The 16,486-nt window shown below is 47.5% G+C and overlaps 1 pseudogene; it reads left to right on the top strand.

Moving 5' to 3' along the window:
• The first annotated feature begins 15,901 nt into the window (after nucleotides 1–15,901).
• Nucleotides 15,902–16,020, top strand: LOC111745897 (annotated as a pseudogene).
• The last annotated feature ends 466 nt before the right edge of the window (nucleotides 16,021–16,486 follow it).

The following is a 16,486-nucleotide window of genomic DNA, read 5'->3' as shown; positions in this document are numbered from 1 at the left end:
AGAGTTCACCCTTTCCTGCTCTACACGAGGCAACTTCTTGCAACATCAGGAAAGGCTGGTTCATTATTCCAGCCTTGGAGATGCAAGTAATAGATACAAATGGATTTTACCAGGACTCGTGCCAATTAGAGGGCAGGGAATGAAGGGGGACCCTGACCAGGAAGGCACACCCCCTCCTTTAAAAAGTCAGAAGGCAGTGACATTTAGTTTGGGTGGCCACTCAGCTGTCATTCCCTGCTCGCTCCCTCCCCTCCTTTGGGGCGCTCCACCCTTGCCTCAGGCACCCAGCCTGGATCCAGGTAGTAAATTAATCAGCTATATGTCTGAGTGTTGCCACACCCTCTCCCCCCACCCCGGGACTTCTGCAGGTTGAAAGAACGTTGTTTTTGAGAGGAAAGTCTTTATAATTCAGAAGAAAAGTACTCAGACACAGGGGTTCCCAGCCTTGGCACCCCTGACATTTCAGGTGGGATAATTCTGTATTGAGGGGGCGGCCTTGTGCATCGAGGGCGTCTAGCAGCATCTCTGGTCTCTACCCACTAGAGGCCAGTGGCGCTCCCTCTCCCTGCTGAGTTGGGGTCAGCAAAAGCCTCTCCAAGCAATGCCGAACGCCCCATCAGGAGTGACTGCCCCTGGGTGACACCACTGACTTAAAGGCTGAGGTGAGGGGAGAGTGGGGCATGGGAGGACCCATTGCTGAGGCCCCATGAATCATACCTCCTAAGCAGCTGCCTAACAAGGCTCACCCTTAAAACTTGACCGCAGAGCATTGTGGAAACCTCAGGGTGATACCACCAGAGAGAAAGACATGGCCTTCTACCCAAGGCAAAATCAGATCTCCGGTATTCTCAGGCTCCGGCGGGGGCAGGAAAATGATACAGTGGCATGAGAGCTAAATGCAGACCTTTCAGAAAAGCCGAAGGAAGGCGACTTGTCTCTTTGCTGATTTGCTTTTGGCTGCTTGTCTGTCCATCGCCATTACCTCCCCATCTTCGAACGTGTCCCTTCATCCAGGCTAAGGATAAATCTTTTTAAAGAGGGACCTGGAAAGGCCCAAGTTGGTTTGTATTTACCTAGGCAGGTGTCAGTTTGGCCCCTGAAATGATCCTGGAAGCTAGAGTCAAGTTAGGACTCTGATTAATATGCTGAGAACACAGTAGAGGAGAAAGGGGTGGGGGTGGACCCCTGATTAATTGAGAAGACGCAGCCCTGCCACGTTTGAATAAGACCGTGCAGTGGAATGCAGGGCCCTTTTTTGTGTGCTCATTCATTTGAAACAAAAGCGAATAGAGTGGATGATAAAGGGGTCAGGGGGAGGGAAGGGCGGCAGCCAATGGATTCATATGAACGGACCCCGTTGGGGGTTGGAGAGGGAGGCGCTGGCGACAGCACTTATCAAGGCAGTAACGGGCATGCGTGGATGAAATCTGTCCACGTAAGTCCTGAAGTTCATTTCTAATTCCTGTTTTCGGCAAATAGCTTATTACCAAAGTTTAATCCCCTTAACTTCCTCTCTAGACCTGCAGCGTCCAGTACAGAAGCCACTTGGCAATGAGCACTGGGAAGGGGATGAGACCGAATTGTGTAAATTGCTGTAAGTGGAAAATACACACCAGATTTCCCAGACTTTGTATGGAAAAGAACGGAGAATCTCTCACTAAGTTTCTTTATAGTGATTGCACGTTGAAATGATAAAATTGGGGACACACTGAGCTATATAAAATATACTATAAAAATTCATTTCATCTGCTTCCTTCATCCTCTTTTAAATGCTATTTTAAAAAGTGTAAAACTGCATATGTGGCTTGTGTCTTATTTCCACGGGGTGGTGCCGCTCTAGGCTAATAGTTCTCAATCGCTGCTCTCTCTCCTCCTCCTCCCCTCCCTTGCAGATCTACCTCAAATTATCTGGTCCTTTTAAAGAGCATATCGATCTCCATTCATTTGTCAAAGACATTCGAGGTGTCTTCTGCACAGAAAGCATTAACTTGACATCTGCAGGTGACCCCAAAATAAATAGACTCCTGGAGGAGAGGTTAAGACTCTGAAGGACCTGAAATGGCCCCCTAAGGAGTGAAGTCAAGAGAGCAGGCCCCAGGGGACCCACCAACACAGAAACTACAAGTCCCTTCCCCCCCGCCCCCCAGCTGGGCCGCCATGTTGGACTGGCCCCACCTGAGCAGCTGGGGAAGCTTCGTCTTCGTCTTCCACACAGATGTGGCTTTTCTGGTTCTGCTTGTCTTCCTAGTGACACCACTCCTGCCACCTGTTGTCCCTCCACGTATCACAGCTTTCTTTCTTGTCCCTTCCCTGTATAACAGGGGGGTGGTACAGCTTCAAGAGAAGAGCCTATTTGAGGAGATGGGGCTACAGCCCCTGCCTCTCAAGCCAGCCTCTTCCCTGGCAAGGGCTTCAGTCTGTCAAGTCAAGGCAGGTCCAAAAAGAGAGCCATGGGAGATGGTTGACAAAGGGCATTTATCATCTCGATCTACTGCATGGACATCAAAGAATAATTTTCATACTCAAAGTCCAAGTTAAAGTGCATCAGTGATCAGTACCATGACCAGAACAGGCACCATTCTCGACTGGGAGCAATTCTGACCCCTCCGGAATTCCTTTTGGCAATGTCTGGAGCTGTTTTTGGTTTTCAGAACTTGGGGAACCCTACGGGGTAGCTGCAGTGGGGTAGAGGGCAAGGAACACTGCTAAACATCCTACGACACACGGGATGGCACCCTACAAAAGAGAACTATCCAGAACTATCCAAAATGTCAACAGTGCCCGGGTTGAGAAGCTTTCATCTAGATTATGGAGGAGACCAGCATCCTACTCCCCCACCCCAGCTGGAGCTCACTCTAATCTCTGGCATCAGTCAGCATCCATCATCCCTCAACAGCACCTTCTGACAAACACGCCTGGGAGTGGATCCAGGAAAACCTGAAGGGTCAGGGCAAGAAGAACAACTGGAAGAAGAAAAACAGTACAAACACGATTAAATAAATTAGCCCGCTAATTACTAAGTGTGTAAATTAGCACCTGGAGCAACAGATGGGGCTGCAAAGAATTGAGCAAACATCCATCGTCCAAACTCAGGCAGGCTCTGCACATATGGACTTGCTCCTCCTCGCTTTCTTCTGGCAAAAAGACTCGACTGAGCCAAGACTAAGTAACGAAGTCTGAGAGCAGAGTGGCCGCCCTCTGGAGGTGGGTTCAATGCCATGGGCACCTCGGGTGCACCTGCACACCCCACCAAGGGCGTTCCCAGAAGAGACGATTGCTCGAGGCAGTAAATTCTCTTCTTAGGCTGATCTGAGGTCCTGGCTTCCCAAACTGCTGACTTTTGCAACTTACCTAGTCTCCATGAAGAGTGTGCGCCTTTCGACTGTGAAATGTCCGAGCAGAATGCTGGTTGCTTTTCTCCCAGCCTCTGTTTTAACCACGTCTCCACTCTCTTCCCCTGGGCCTGACAGTAGTTTCTCAATTCTCAGTTCTAGAAGACCTGCTACTCTTCCTCGACGGCACTGCCGGGAAGACCCACAGCCCTGCGTCTCACCGCTATGACCTCCTCCCGGGTAATAAAAGGAGAAGCCTGCTGAGCTAGGTGGACGTACCCGGCCACCCAGCGGCCCGGCATCACCACGAGGCGGTAGCCAGACACTGCTGCAGCACGCATCCCTCAGGGCCCCCCAGCTGCTCCCTCCCTGTCACCTCCCGAATGCAGCTGAATCACAACCAAGTGACTGCAGGAAAGAAGTACCAGGACTCTGTGCAGGGGCCACATCTAATCTTTACTTAAAACCTGCTGTGAAAGCGATTTTACCAGATGGCACACTTTACTAGTTCGAATGATGGCCTCCAAAAGATATGTTTACATTGTAACCCTCGGAATCGATGAATGTGTCCTTACGTGGGAAAAGGGTTCTTTTTGGAGATGAAATTTAAAGATCTCAAGATGGACTCATCTGGGTTACCCAGGTAGGTACTAAAGCCAATGACAGATGTCCTTACAAGAGACAGAAGAGGAGGGGACAGACACAGAGAGGACGCCACGTGAAGGGGGAGGTAGAGATTGGAATGAGGCTGCCACAAGTCAGGGAGTACCGCGGGCCACCAGAAGCTGGGAGAGGCAACGAAGGAGGGTTCCACAGAACCTTCAGAAGGAACGCAGCCTGGCTGGCACCTCGGTTTTGGACTTCTGGCCTCTTAGAGAATAAATTCCTGTCGTTTTGGTGATCATTTGTTTCAGCAGCCCCAGGACAGATACTAAGGCGCACACACACAACCCCACTCCTAATCGACTATGCTGCCCATCTCTATTCCTTGCTTAGCCCCAAATGTGGAACTCTGGGCTTACGTTGGGTATTTATTATTCGTTCGCACTTTTATTAGATATCTACTCTGCCCAAACGTCACCTCCTCAGAGGGTTTCCATGACAACCCCATCGAAAATGGTCTCTTCGGTCTCCACATATCCCTCTATAGCCTCTTACCCTGCTTCCTTCCTCTCCGTACCCCTTACTGCTCCCCAGCGTTATAGAGTTCTGTGTGTATCTGGATATTATTTGTCTCTCTCATTTAAACATATGTTTCTTAAGGGCAGGGGCTAGTTCTGTTTATTTACTGCTAAAACTCCAGCAAGGAGAATGCCTAGGCATGTAGTAGGTTCTTAAAAATATTTGGCTGGATGAATAAAGTCATAGTCTTTACCTTCAAAAGCATAAAATGTCTAGAATATTCGACCATACTCTAATTCTAGAGTATTTTTGCAAATAAAAAGTCTTCCCGCACCCTTCTTTCGGGTTACGAAGGACGTTTATACATAACACGCTGGCTCCATGGGCTAGAAGTACATCATAATTCGTCTTTGGAAAAAATGGGAATTTTCTCTGAAGGGAAATTCCTGTGCTCCCGGTGGCTAAAACACTTTGCCTCAAATGCCCCTAAATTTTCAGCGCGTAGCCAGTTCTTCGCATCTCCCATGTCTAGCATTTTCTTTAAGAAATTCAAGTCGAGATGCACGATGAGGGACGATCTGGGGAACAGCTGGTGCCACAACGCGAAGAGGCCACGCTGATCGTGCTGACCCCTGGGCAGCTAGCGGCTCCAAGCGGACGGTCGACGCCAGGCTCGCAATGCTGCTGCACCTCTGAGAACATTTATGACATTGAAGTCACAAAAGAAGATCCAGCTGGGCCTTTCCTTAAAGAACTTATGTCCAAGGATGCTTCGAATCAAGGGCTTACACCCTTTGGTCAACAGATAGTTCCAGTTCTAGCTCTGCCAGGCTGAGTGCAATAAGACCCTGGCTCTTGGGGACAAGCTCCAGTGTCTCCGGAAGGCCTAAATGAGGACCTTCCTCTTCACTCACTGTCCTGGCTTTAGACATGCTGGTAATGCCATAAGGTTTTTGTTTTTTGGGGTTTTTTTAGAAGGGGATAATAAGTAAGCAGCAGTCCTCAGGGTTTTACCACATGGGGGCATTAATAAAGGGAAAAACTTGAAACTCTGTCCTTTCGAAGAATGCCAGAAATATTCTTTTTCCTTCAGTCTGCATTTGTTTGGAATATTTAAAAAAACAGTTAAGATGGCGGCTCTTTTCCCTAAGATTCCCATCGAAAATCACCTGTCCGCCATTTTGCTACCTGGCCCCAAAACTGTGTTTGGAAAGGAGATCTACCCTCAAAAAACAGAGGAGAGGACAAAACAAGCCTCCTTCCTCAGGAAGGAATGTCCCTCAAGTAGAGGTCACTGGAATGCCTTCTGCTTCAAGCTGCATGAGCAGTTCATACACCCATATCCGCCATCTTGAATCACGTCTCCATGAAGAACTTGACCCAAAATAGGAAGCGTCACCTCCAATATCACTCTGACATCCGTTCCCTCCCCAGCTCGTGCCTCCAGCTGCAGAAAACGCAGCCATGACGCTCTCGCAGTACTAGATGGTGCGACAGTACCGCGCAATGATGATACTCTACTAGCGATAGCTGGGACCCGGCGGTGGCAATGGAAACGGCGGTGGCTGAGGGCAGGACAACGAACACTCCCTTCCTCGCCAGGCAGACGAAAAAGAAAAACTCGGAAACAGAAGTCGTGCCACAGACTGAAGTGCGTCCTTGCAAAAGTCTACGTTGACGCTCTCGCCCCCAGCGAGACTGCATTTGGAGAAGGGGACAATAAGAAGGAGTAAAAGTTGAGCGACGCCATGAGGTTGGAGCTTAATCTGCTAGGATGGGTGTCCTTGGAAGAAGAGGGACCAGAATTCATTTCTCTGTCTGCCAAGGGAGGACACAGAGAGAAGGCAGCTGTCTGCAAGCCGGGAAGGGGGCGCTCACCAGGACCCAGCCATGCTGGCAGCCTGATTTCAGACCGCCAGGCTCCAGGACTGTGAGAAAATAAACTTCTGGTGTTTAAGCCACCTAGTCTATTCTATTTTGTTCTGGCAGCCTGAGCCGATTAACTCAAGTTGGATAATTAGTTTCTTAACTCAGTTCACCAACCACGGCAGCACTAACGAGAACCACCCTGAATAGCTTCCAAGTCGGGGACACCTGCCCTGTGACAGGCAGGCCCGAGAGACCCTGTACACTCTGTTTTTCCTCTTCTCTTTTGCGCGCCCCCCTCGGGGGGGGGCCCTATTTTACAGATGAGGACTTTGAAGCCTGTTAGGAACTGAGATAGGCTTAGTCAGATTACTGCATCGTATGTCATCGTCTGGTGTCATCTCTGTCATTCTAAGATTCTCGAGACGTTTATCTTCCCCAGGTATCCTGAAAACTAAGACATTCATTCTGAAACAATTTTAATTTTACAACTTCTTTTGAGGATCTCATTCACTGCCCAGATTTTCCCCATGCCTCTCAGCATTCCAGGATTCCCCTCCCAATCATGCCCATACCCGCTGAAAGAATTCACACAGCGGAACAAGCCCAGTCTCCAGGCCCTCACCTCTCACACTTTGGTAGGAAAAATGGATCGACACTTCTGAGCACTTGGAAGATATTTCTCTTCGTATCACAAGCATACGACCAGGACATAAAGATGGTATCACCCATTTGTCATACCCTCATGTCAACTCGACTCCCCTCAATGTAACCACGACCCTTTCTGACAGAAGCCAGGAGGAAGGCCAGGCAAGCCAGGAGGAAAGGCCCAGATCACTGTCACCTTTCCAGCTGGCACACCAGGCCACCCACCACGACATGAGCAAGCAGGTAGTCCTACGGCCAGGAAAGCTGAGCTAATCACTCCTCAACACTTCGAATTACCAGCAGCAGCTCTGCCTCATGGCCACTCCCCAGTGTCACCTTCTGCCAGCCAGATCAACCATAGGACTAAGGTTAATTAATGCAGATATAAAGACAACAATCAGATGTTCTGGGTAGAGCTGTTGACCAGACTTACAAGTTGGAAGTGATATCTGACTTTTTTCCATTATATGTATATATACAGGTCTATAAACCTACTATTTGCCCTTGAATTTGTATTTTGCAGCTTCCATTTTTTTCTACTGGTATATGATAATAACATTAAACAAAAATAAAAATTAACATTTATTAAGCACTTACTATATGCCAGGAAGATACTGTAGATGGATTTTTCTCATCCTAGTAGGCGGGTGGTTATGTCATCCTAATTTGGTAGATAAGGAAAGGGAGATTCTGAGGGGTTGATTATGTCATCCTAACCACTCAGCTAGTAAGTGGTAAGTGGTGTCCAAGAATGGACTCTGCCTCCAGTGCCCTGGCGAGAGCCGAAGTGATGAGAGGAATAGGCTTTGCCTAGCGAAAGTTTTAGGCACAGTGAGCGAGCGCTCCCTACAACTAATGACCCCCCAGTGAGTGCTCCCTACAACTAATGACCCCCCAGTGAGCGCTCCCTACAACTAATGACCCGTATACATAAGGCTCCATGACCTTCCTTCCTTGGTCAGATGCCCAGCACCTCAAATGCATCTTTCCATCAAATCCGTAGGATGTGGTCACTTGTCCTATCATGGAGAACAGAGGTAAAGGGGAAGAGCATGGAATAAGGACGCCAAAAACGCAGATCTTAGCCCTGGATTCGTGTTTGACCTCGTACATGGCAATCATACTAGTTCTTGTCCGCTGGAAATCTGGGTGTGGGCTTCTCTCTCTCTTCTCTCTGCCCTCCAGGTTTAGCCGCCCCGGCTACTGATGTGTATAACTCTCTGATTTCACAGCTCTCCTTTGCTTTTTGTCTACTGCCAGTGGGCCACCTCGTTCAGGCTCAGCCACCTCGTTCAGGCTCAGCCACCTCGTTCAGGCTCAGCCACCTTGTTTCCTCCACTGCAATCTTTTCTTCACTGGCTCCTTTGCTGTTTTCTCTCCATCTTTTCTTCTCTTTCCTTCACTTCTGGCCACTGTCTCTTTCATCCAAACCTTTTGAATCCCTACACACACACACACACGCACGCACGCACGCACGCACACAAGTCAGCACATCATAGACAGATGCTTTCTGCAAAGCTGCTTCGGTCATGACGTCACCTAGTCCAGAAATCCTGAATCATACCTCAATGCCCCAAAATAGATTTTACCTTCCGAATCAGTCTGGTGGGCAAAGGCCTTCCACATACGATCTCCAAGTTCTCCTCCCAACCCCCTATCGCTTCCCCTAGTCACCCCACCCCACCCCAACCACCATCTCTAACCTCAGCCTTTCTCGTTGACATAAACTAATGCATATGAAAATCCTTTGAACTGTAAAGCATGATATGAAATACATAGTGATCTTTATCAGTCCTCTGCAGGCCCCCGCAGGTGAGGGGATCGGTTAAATGAATTAAAGCATAGTATACAATGGAATATCAGGCACTTGAAAGAGTTACAGGATAGAGATTTCTCCAAGTGTGGCCCCTGGACCCTGAGAACCCCTGAGACACTTCTGGGGGTTGTCCGCACGACAAACTTTACTTCCATAATAACGCCAAGATGTTATTTGCCTTTTTCACTGTGTTGACATCCACACTAACGGTGCCAAAGTCATGCTGCATCCAGCTGTCAACACTTCAGCACTATTGAGGGTGGTGGCATCGCAGTATGCTGCCACGTGCTCGCAACGGAAAACAAACTTCATCCAAGAATGCCCCTGACAATGCAGTACATACTGTCGATTTCATTAAACCTTGACCCTTGAGTATGTGTCTTATTTTAATATTCTGTGTGACAAAAATGAGAAGTCCTCATAAAGCGTATCTGGTGTGCAGCGCAATACAATGTTTGCCTCCAGGAAAAGCACTCGGGCAATTGTAAAGTTGCCAAAACACTATTTTTGCTCGAAAGAACAACTAACAGACAGATGGCGAGTAGTGACACTTGGGCGTCTGGCAGATATCCTCTCGAGAATCAATTCAGGGAGCCTAATCAACTCAGGAGAACCAGTCATGGTGACTGATGAAACAATTTAAGTTTCGGTCAAGAATTAGAATTTTAGAAAACTTTTATTTCCCACCTATGAGCTTGACAGTTTCCCAATACTGACAGATATTTCTGATAAGATCTATGGTGATACTAAGAAAGTAATTTTTTCGACAGTGTAAAATAAAATGGGTCTTTATTAGGAAAACCTGCATAACTTAGTGGATCGACATTTTCCAGATGACCAATAGATGATGTTTCAAAATCTGGCATGGGTAAAAGAGTCATTCAAACTGTGAGGCTAATCAATAGATCTTAATGTACCAGAATATGAAAGTTCATTAAAATGGTTTCAAATTTACATTTCAACTAACTTGAAAAAACGACCACTTTTCAAGTTTTGGTGAACTGTAGAAGAAGAATATCCACAATTATCTAAAAAGGCCACGAATATACTTTCCCACGTTTGCACCACGCAGCCGATGAAGCTGGATTTTCTTCGGGTGCATCACAGCCACAGACAGACATCTGGAGATTGAATGCAAAAGCAGATACAAGAACCTAGTCATTTTTCTATTAAGTCAGACAATACAGAGCTTAGCAAAACTAAAAAATAAAAATGCTACTTCTCAATTTTCGTTTTGGAGAAGATAGTTATCTTTAACATAAGAATATTATTATGTTAAAATGCGATGAGTTTGTTATTTTTTTAATGAAGATATTTTTTAATGTCTTAGTTTTATTTCTAATACAGTAACTATCAAGTTCTGACCAAGATAAAAAAAAGATCTTTGGGGCTCTCAATAACTTAAGAGTGTCAAAGAATCTTGAGCCTCAAAGTTTGAGAACCACCACTACAGAAGAATATTTAACGACTGGAGGAAATACCCCCAGGGTATTGCCAAGTTGTGGGGCGGGGGGGACAGATCATAAAAGACGATGGTAAATATCACTGCTTTATTTTCTTCTTTGGGTTTTTCCCCCTATTTCTAATTTTCTATGAATGCGTAGTGCATAGTGTATCTAATTTTATATAGACAGGTGAATCGGTAGACACATGCTTTAAAAATCCTTTCAGGCCTTCTCCCTCCTCAGACTCTCTAATGAAGTCCTGCATAGTGTCTGGCACATAGTAGGCACTTAGTAGCTCTTTCAAGGGGTCTGGAATAGTTTCTCGCACAGGGGCGATCGATGACGAGTTGGCTTAGTATTAGTGTGGTCTCCCTACCGTGCTGTAGGGAGGTTTGTCTACTTAAGAAAAAGCATTTGACCAACTTCTATACTTCATGTTGTTTTCCATGATGCAAAGAACAATATTTAGAGTATACCTTTGGCTAAGGTCCAGAGCAACGATTCTTTAAAAACAAACAAACAAAAAAACTATTTTCTTCTGGAAAGCGAGAGAGCTGTTAAATTCTCAAAACAAAAACAACAAAAAAATATATAATCATTTCAATTAAAACTCTTTTCTTCAAAAAGCCATAGGATACAGTGGGAAAGTCATAAAGTTAAACCCAGGCTGGGGATGGGGCTGGGGGGTTCGGGGGGTGGGGGGTTCAACTTCAAAAAGAAGGTTGAGAACTGAAGCTTGAATGTGTTTACCTTCTGTAAACAGGGGACATAATCATAAATAGCAATGGTTTATATCATTTGAAGGATGCTAAGAAAAGAATAACTTAAGAAAAAACAAACCTGCCTGGCCTTTGGTCACCTGGCTCTTTCTGGGTGGCCTTGAGTCTGAGACCTCTGTTTCTGCAGCCATGGAAAGAAGCTAAGGATCATTCTCAGAGTAGCCCTGAGGTCCAGAAAGCCAAAGACCAAGGCGGTTGGTTCTGAAGAATTTCTGGAATGAGCATCCTGGGTTTCAGAAGCTCCGGAGACCTCAGTCTGGCACAGAGAAAGGGATCCTCTCAAAGACGGTCTCTCCTGCGCGAAGAGCCACCAGGAGACGCGTCGAAAACCACCCCTGCTGGCATGCAAGTGGCCAGAGCATCGCAGCCCCCGAGGCTATTTCCTGGCAGACCCCAGGCACACAGGCCCCTTCTGAGGTTTTCCGCCACCTCTCTGGGAGGCTCCGGCAGGTCCTCGCCGCTCCCTTGGGCTGCATAATTAGCGGGCTTCGGGCCGCCATGCCTGGTATGCTGTGGTTCCCCATCCCAAACACAGCCCGCGAACCCCTCCTCGCAGGCGCCACCTCTGCCACCACTCCACACACATCCCCACCCGCCCTTCCCCCCACACAGCAGCCGGGGCCGCAGCCACCCTCACCCTGACACGTTCCCTAAGCCTCCGGCAAAGGCAGGGCGAGTCCGCAAAGCCCTGCCGTCAAACGCAGTCTCAGCCCCTTCCGAGACTTTCCAAGCTCTGGAGGGAATACGGAGAACGCAGAGAGCTAAAACGAATACTCACCTCTCATCCAGGTCCTGTCCTCTCCACCTCGCTCCATCCTCCCCACCCCCAAGATCACAAATGATTATGAGTCAGGGCTGTCCTCGAAATAAATGTGGAAGGAGAGCTGTCTATCTCCAAAGGGCTGATACGTGTGTGGCTGTGAACTCAGGGTCAAGCTCGCACCGTGCGTTTGACAAGTAACATCTGAACACACAACAGAACACTATAACTGTCTCCATGCCAACCAGGGACACTGTCTTAGGCCACAGGGACACTGTTCCCACCCAAGCCATCCTGATGTCCTCTCCAAATCAGCCTGGAAAAGGCAAGAGAGAACACACCCGGTGATGAGTTTTCCATCTTAAAGAACAGGGGCCAAGGAAGCACACCCCGTTCTTTGTGTTCTAGAGTTTACTCTCGGCTTCAGCAAGCGAATGGATTTTTTTTTAATATAATAAAAAAAAAAGTTATATGACTTTAATTAAATGCACTTATTAAAAGGGTGAAATATTTGGAGAGGCTGTTTTGGTGCTGGAGGCGCATTTTCCAGCGTGCTGTAGAGCGTCTGTATCCGTCCGCTCTAGGCAGTTTTTAATGCACAAATAAATCCGCACCTGACGTGCTGACAGATTATTATGCAGTGTGGCAGCCAACAAAAGTAAACACAGGGGCAAGTTTTAACCTCTTGCAGTCACAGAGCTTTTCCTGCTGGGCCCAGCTCAGGTGTGCATGGCTGCCGGCAAAGCCTTCTCTGCCAGCATCTTCCTGTCCAGTCCCTGCAGGCAGGAGTGTGACATGAGCAAAGGGACAGGGGACGAGCAAGGGAGGGGACGGAGAGGAAGATCAGCAATACGTGGTGCTCCCCCAGCACCCCGCCTTCCTTCCATCCTGTTTATACTGAGGCCGTAGGATCCACAGGCTTCTGCACAGCGGGCTGGTCAGCAATCTGCCAGCGCGCTCTGCAGATGGACAGCCCGGCCAGGTGTTTCTCCCAGCTTTGCCCAAAGTGCAAGCGTCGGGACAGTTACTAGAGAGCTAAAGGGGAATCGAGTGGTTTCTACACTTTGGACCTTAAATTATAAAAGTGCAAATTAAGGCATTTATTGGAACTAAACGGCAGAACTGTCTGTCTCCTGTTGCTTTGGTTAGACGGGGCTTGCAAAGTGGCATCCAAAACCAGAGGTTTGCCTGGCTCATTCAGTGTGGCTCAGGGGACTCGTTTATCCTGCACCCCATCTATAAGCTGCTTTTGTTACGACCAGTTTTCCTGAGACCTAGGTTTCCTTATCAATATTTCTTCAGCTGGTGGGGCCAGGCAGGAGGAGGGAGAGTCTTAGAATGGAGGAGCCTTCTCCCCGAGTCTGCCGGGGGTTGTCATTCCAGCTGTTTATTACCCCATTGCTCACTGGTTGAGATCAGACAATGTATTCTGCAACCCTAAGTAACAATAGCTATTGTTATTATAATTTACTGGGTGTTTGCTACAAACCATTCTCTGTGCTAAGTGCTTTAACACATTATCTTGTTTTATCTACACACTCTCCAAGGTAGGACCATTAACCCATTTGTCATCACCACTAATTCAAACAGCAGCTATCCACGCTTGATAACTGTTAATTCTGTAATTGTATGATCCTCAGTTTACAGCTGAGGCAAGGGACGCTTGCAGCCACGAGGCGATTTTGCCCGAGTAAGCTATCCCATGAGCCCAAAATGCATGAATACAAAGAAGCAACCCCATCAACTTTTAACAAAACCAACCACGTATATTTCAAATATAAAGATCAATTATGACCACTGAAGAAATAATTTTTTTTCTCAAAGCAGAAGATTGGATAGGCATAAATTTATTTTCAAAACGATAAAATTTGGACACAATGAAATGTGATCAAATAAACATGGAAAATTCCTGCAGTGCGTGGAAGGCTGAACCAGGTGCCCTGTAAATATACTGCCAACAGATCTCTGTGCCAAGGAACGGATTGCTCTGACGCCGAGACCCGCCCCTCGATCCTAGGATTTGGGGGTAAAGCTTTGGGGCAACCTTCGCCATTAGCAAGTATCTTCATTTCCATCCTGCCTCTTCAGGGCTCTTGGACTGAATACCTTCCGTGCTGGCTGGGAACTCTGGGTTTGTGGCAGGGAGTGGAAAAACACGGTTTGGGGGTTTGATTTCCCTTTGTTGGCACTTCGTTCTCTCTGGTCTAGAAAGGACCAGCAAAATTCGGATCGTCACACTGAAAGCTTCTCCCACCAACAGCCAGGCATCTGGTTGGTCATTACCAGGCAGACCATCTACTCTAGCCTGTGACCATCTGTCCATCTCCTGAGTCTGGGGTCCACCCCACTCCATGAAGCAAAGCCCTGCGCCTGCTACCGAAGCTGAAAACGCCAGGTCCTTTGTACCTAGAGCAAGAGCAGCAGGCTGAGAGCCCCCTCATCCGTTACACCTGTGCCTGATTTTGAGCCTGCCGCAGTAACACCAAGTATCAGAAGTCCTAAGAGGGCCACTGCGGCGAGCGGGGGGTGACCGCGGTTCCCGCACAGCCTCCTGCGCCCGGCGTCAGCGTCAGTGGCATAGGCTGTGACGGACGTGCCCAGCAGTAGGAGTGATGTCATCAGACCAGCTCTGGAGCGTCTGGGACATGTTCCTGGCTCCAGTCTCCAAACCTGGTTTCCCCCATCCTCCTGCAGATGCTGAGCTAATGTGATCTGCTTTTCATAAAGCCCTTTTCAGCTTAGATTATCCAGGGGTGATTTCTGTTGCTTGCAAAGAAAGAACTCTGATGGATACAGGATTCTGTACAAAAACCCTGGCTCTGGTACGTGAAAGTTATAACACTGTGTCTCTTGGGTTGAGTTTTTATGTTTTTTGCTTTTATTAATTTTAAATCTTTGTTGCAATAAAATAAAGAACAGGAAAATGCGCATTTCATGAGAGTACAGCTCACTGAGCTTTCACAAAGTAAACAGACCCATGTAATCAATACTGACATCGAGAAACATGATCATTACCAGTTCCTGTCATCACCACCAACCAAGGTCAGCCACTTTCCTGACTTCTAACATCACAGATTCGTTTTGCCTGTTTTAAAACTTTACGTAGATATAGTAATATAGTGCATAACCTTCACCTGGTCTATGCATTAACTTTATACGTTTCTCTTTCACTCAACATTATACTCGTGAGATTCATCTCTACCGCTGTGTGCAGCTGTAGCTCATTCACTTTTCACTGCTGTCTAGTATTCCATCGACCATATCACAGTTTATTTACCCATTCTACTGTTGACAAGCCTTTGAGTGCTTTCTAATTGGAAGCTATTTCAAAAAGGGCTGCTATGAATATTCTAGTACTTATCTTCTGGAGAAGTGTGACCATGTTTTTGTTGAATAGATATCGATGTTCATAAAGTGTGTGTGTATTCAAAGTGGTCCTATCCGTTGGAATATTTTTTAATTGTTCTCCCAGAGCAACTTTTGCCCCCACAGATATAAGACAGTAGCAAAGAAGGAGAAAAGTAGAACAACGCAGGTAAAAATCCACATGGGGACGTTTTCCCCTTCTTAAATGATTACGTAACAGATGTATTCAGAAGCCCTGGTATTTGGCACTTTGCCTCCCAGCTTAACCCGGGTTAAATGATTGCTGACAGGTCATCGTGAAGGTCAAGGGCACAGCTGGAACAAGACTTCTGAACTCTCGGCCTTCTGACCCCGCAGCAAGGACTCAGATTCCTGCCGGCACCACCGGCCCCAGGAAACCAGCGGCCAAGTCTCCGTGCCTTACACAGGATGGTCCTAGGGGAGGTGTCTTGCATTTGGATTGAGATCACGGGCCTGGACGCCTACAGGGCCAGCAGTAACTCAAACCGGGCCAGGAGGGCCAGGCGTGGCGGGGGTCAGGTCAGGAGTGGTGGAGATTCAAATAAATTGAGAGCCAGTGTCCAGTCTTAAAGGGACATTTATTACTCAGCTCGCTGATTTTTGCCATATGGGAAAGAAGAGGCCACTGTGGCCAGATTTTCTGACTTGTCAAGGAAAGCTAGAAAACTGGATTTTTTTTTTTTTTTTTTTTAATGAAGTACTGTGATTTGCAACCTTGGCAAGTAACTTTAAGAAAAACACTGTCAGTCTACGGCCACGCCACCCTGAACGCGCCCGATCTCGTCCGATCTCGGAAGCTAAGTAGAGTCGGGCCTGGTTAGTACGTAGATGGGAGACCACCTAGGAAGACCGGGTGCTGTAGGAGTGTAAATATTAAACAAAAACCACTGTCAGGTCAATGAAATACATCTACGGGTCAGATCTGGCTCATGAACCCCTGTTCGAGCATCTCCGATTCAGATGGACTCAGCACTTCGCACTCACGGTAAGAGGCTTTCTATGGCAGACCCGAATGAAAATCACTGACTTAACTCAGGAGAGCTTAGACAAGGACCAAATGCCTTCTGCTAGAGCTCCCTCCTCCAGGACAACCCTTTTTGTTACCCCGATTAAGTCGACATCGAACCCGAAGCCCTGAATATCACGAACGCCTCGGCCAAGGTGCCACACACCTGACGGAGAAGTTCCTTCTGGCACTGACGGGTCATGTGATAATCTCGGGTCGCTGCCTCTGCCCTCGGCCTGCATTTTGCTTGGCAGAATCCATCAGAATTGACTGCACCTGGTGACGTTAAGCACGACTCGAGAAACAGTTTATCCCGGGGAGAAGC

Source organism: Pteropus vampyrus, unplaced genomic scaffold, assembly GCF_000151845.1.
Source record: "Pteropus vampyrus isolate Shadow unplaced genomic scaffold, Pvam_2.0 Scaffold169, whole genome shotgun sequence".
Taxonomy (NCBI): domain Eukaryota; kingdom Metazoa; phylum Chordata; class Mammalia; order Chiroptera; family Pteropodidae; genus Pteropus; species Pteropus vampyrus.
The sequence above is the reverse complement of the archived record's forward strand: the minus strand, read 5'-3'. Positions and strand labels throughout refer to the sequence as shown.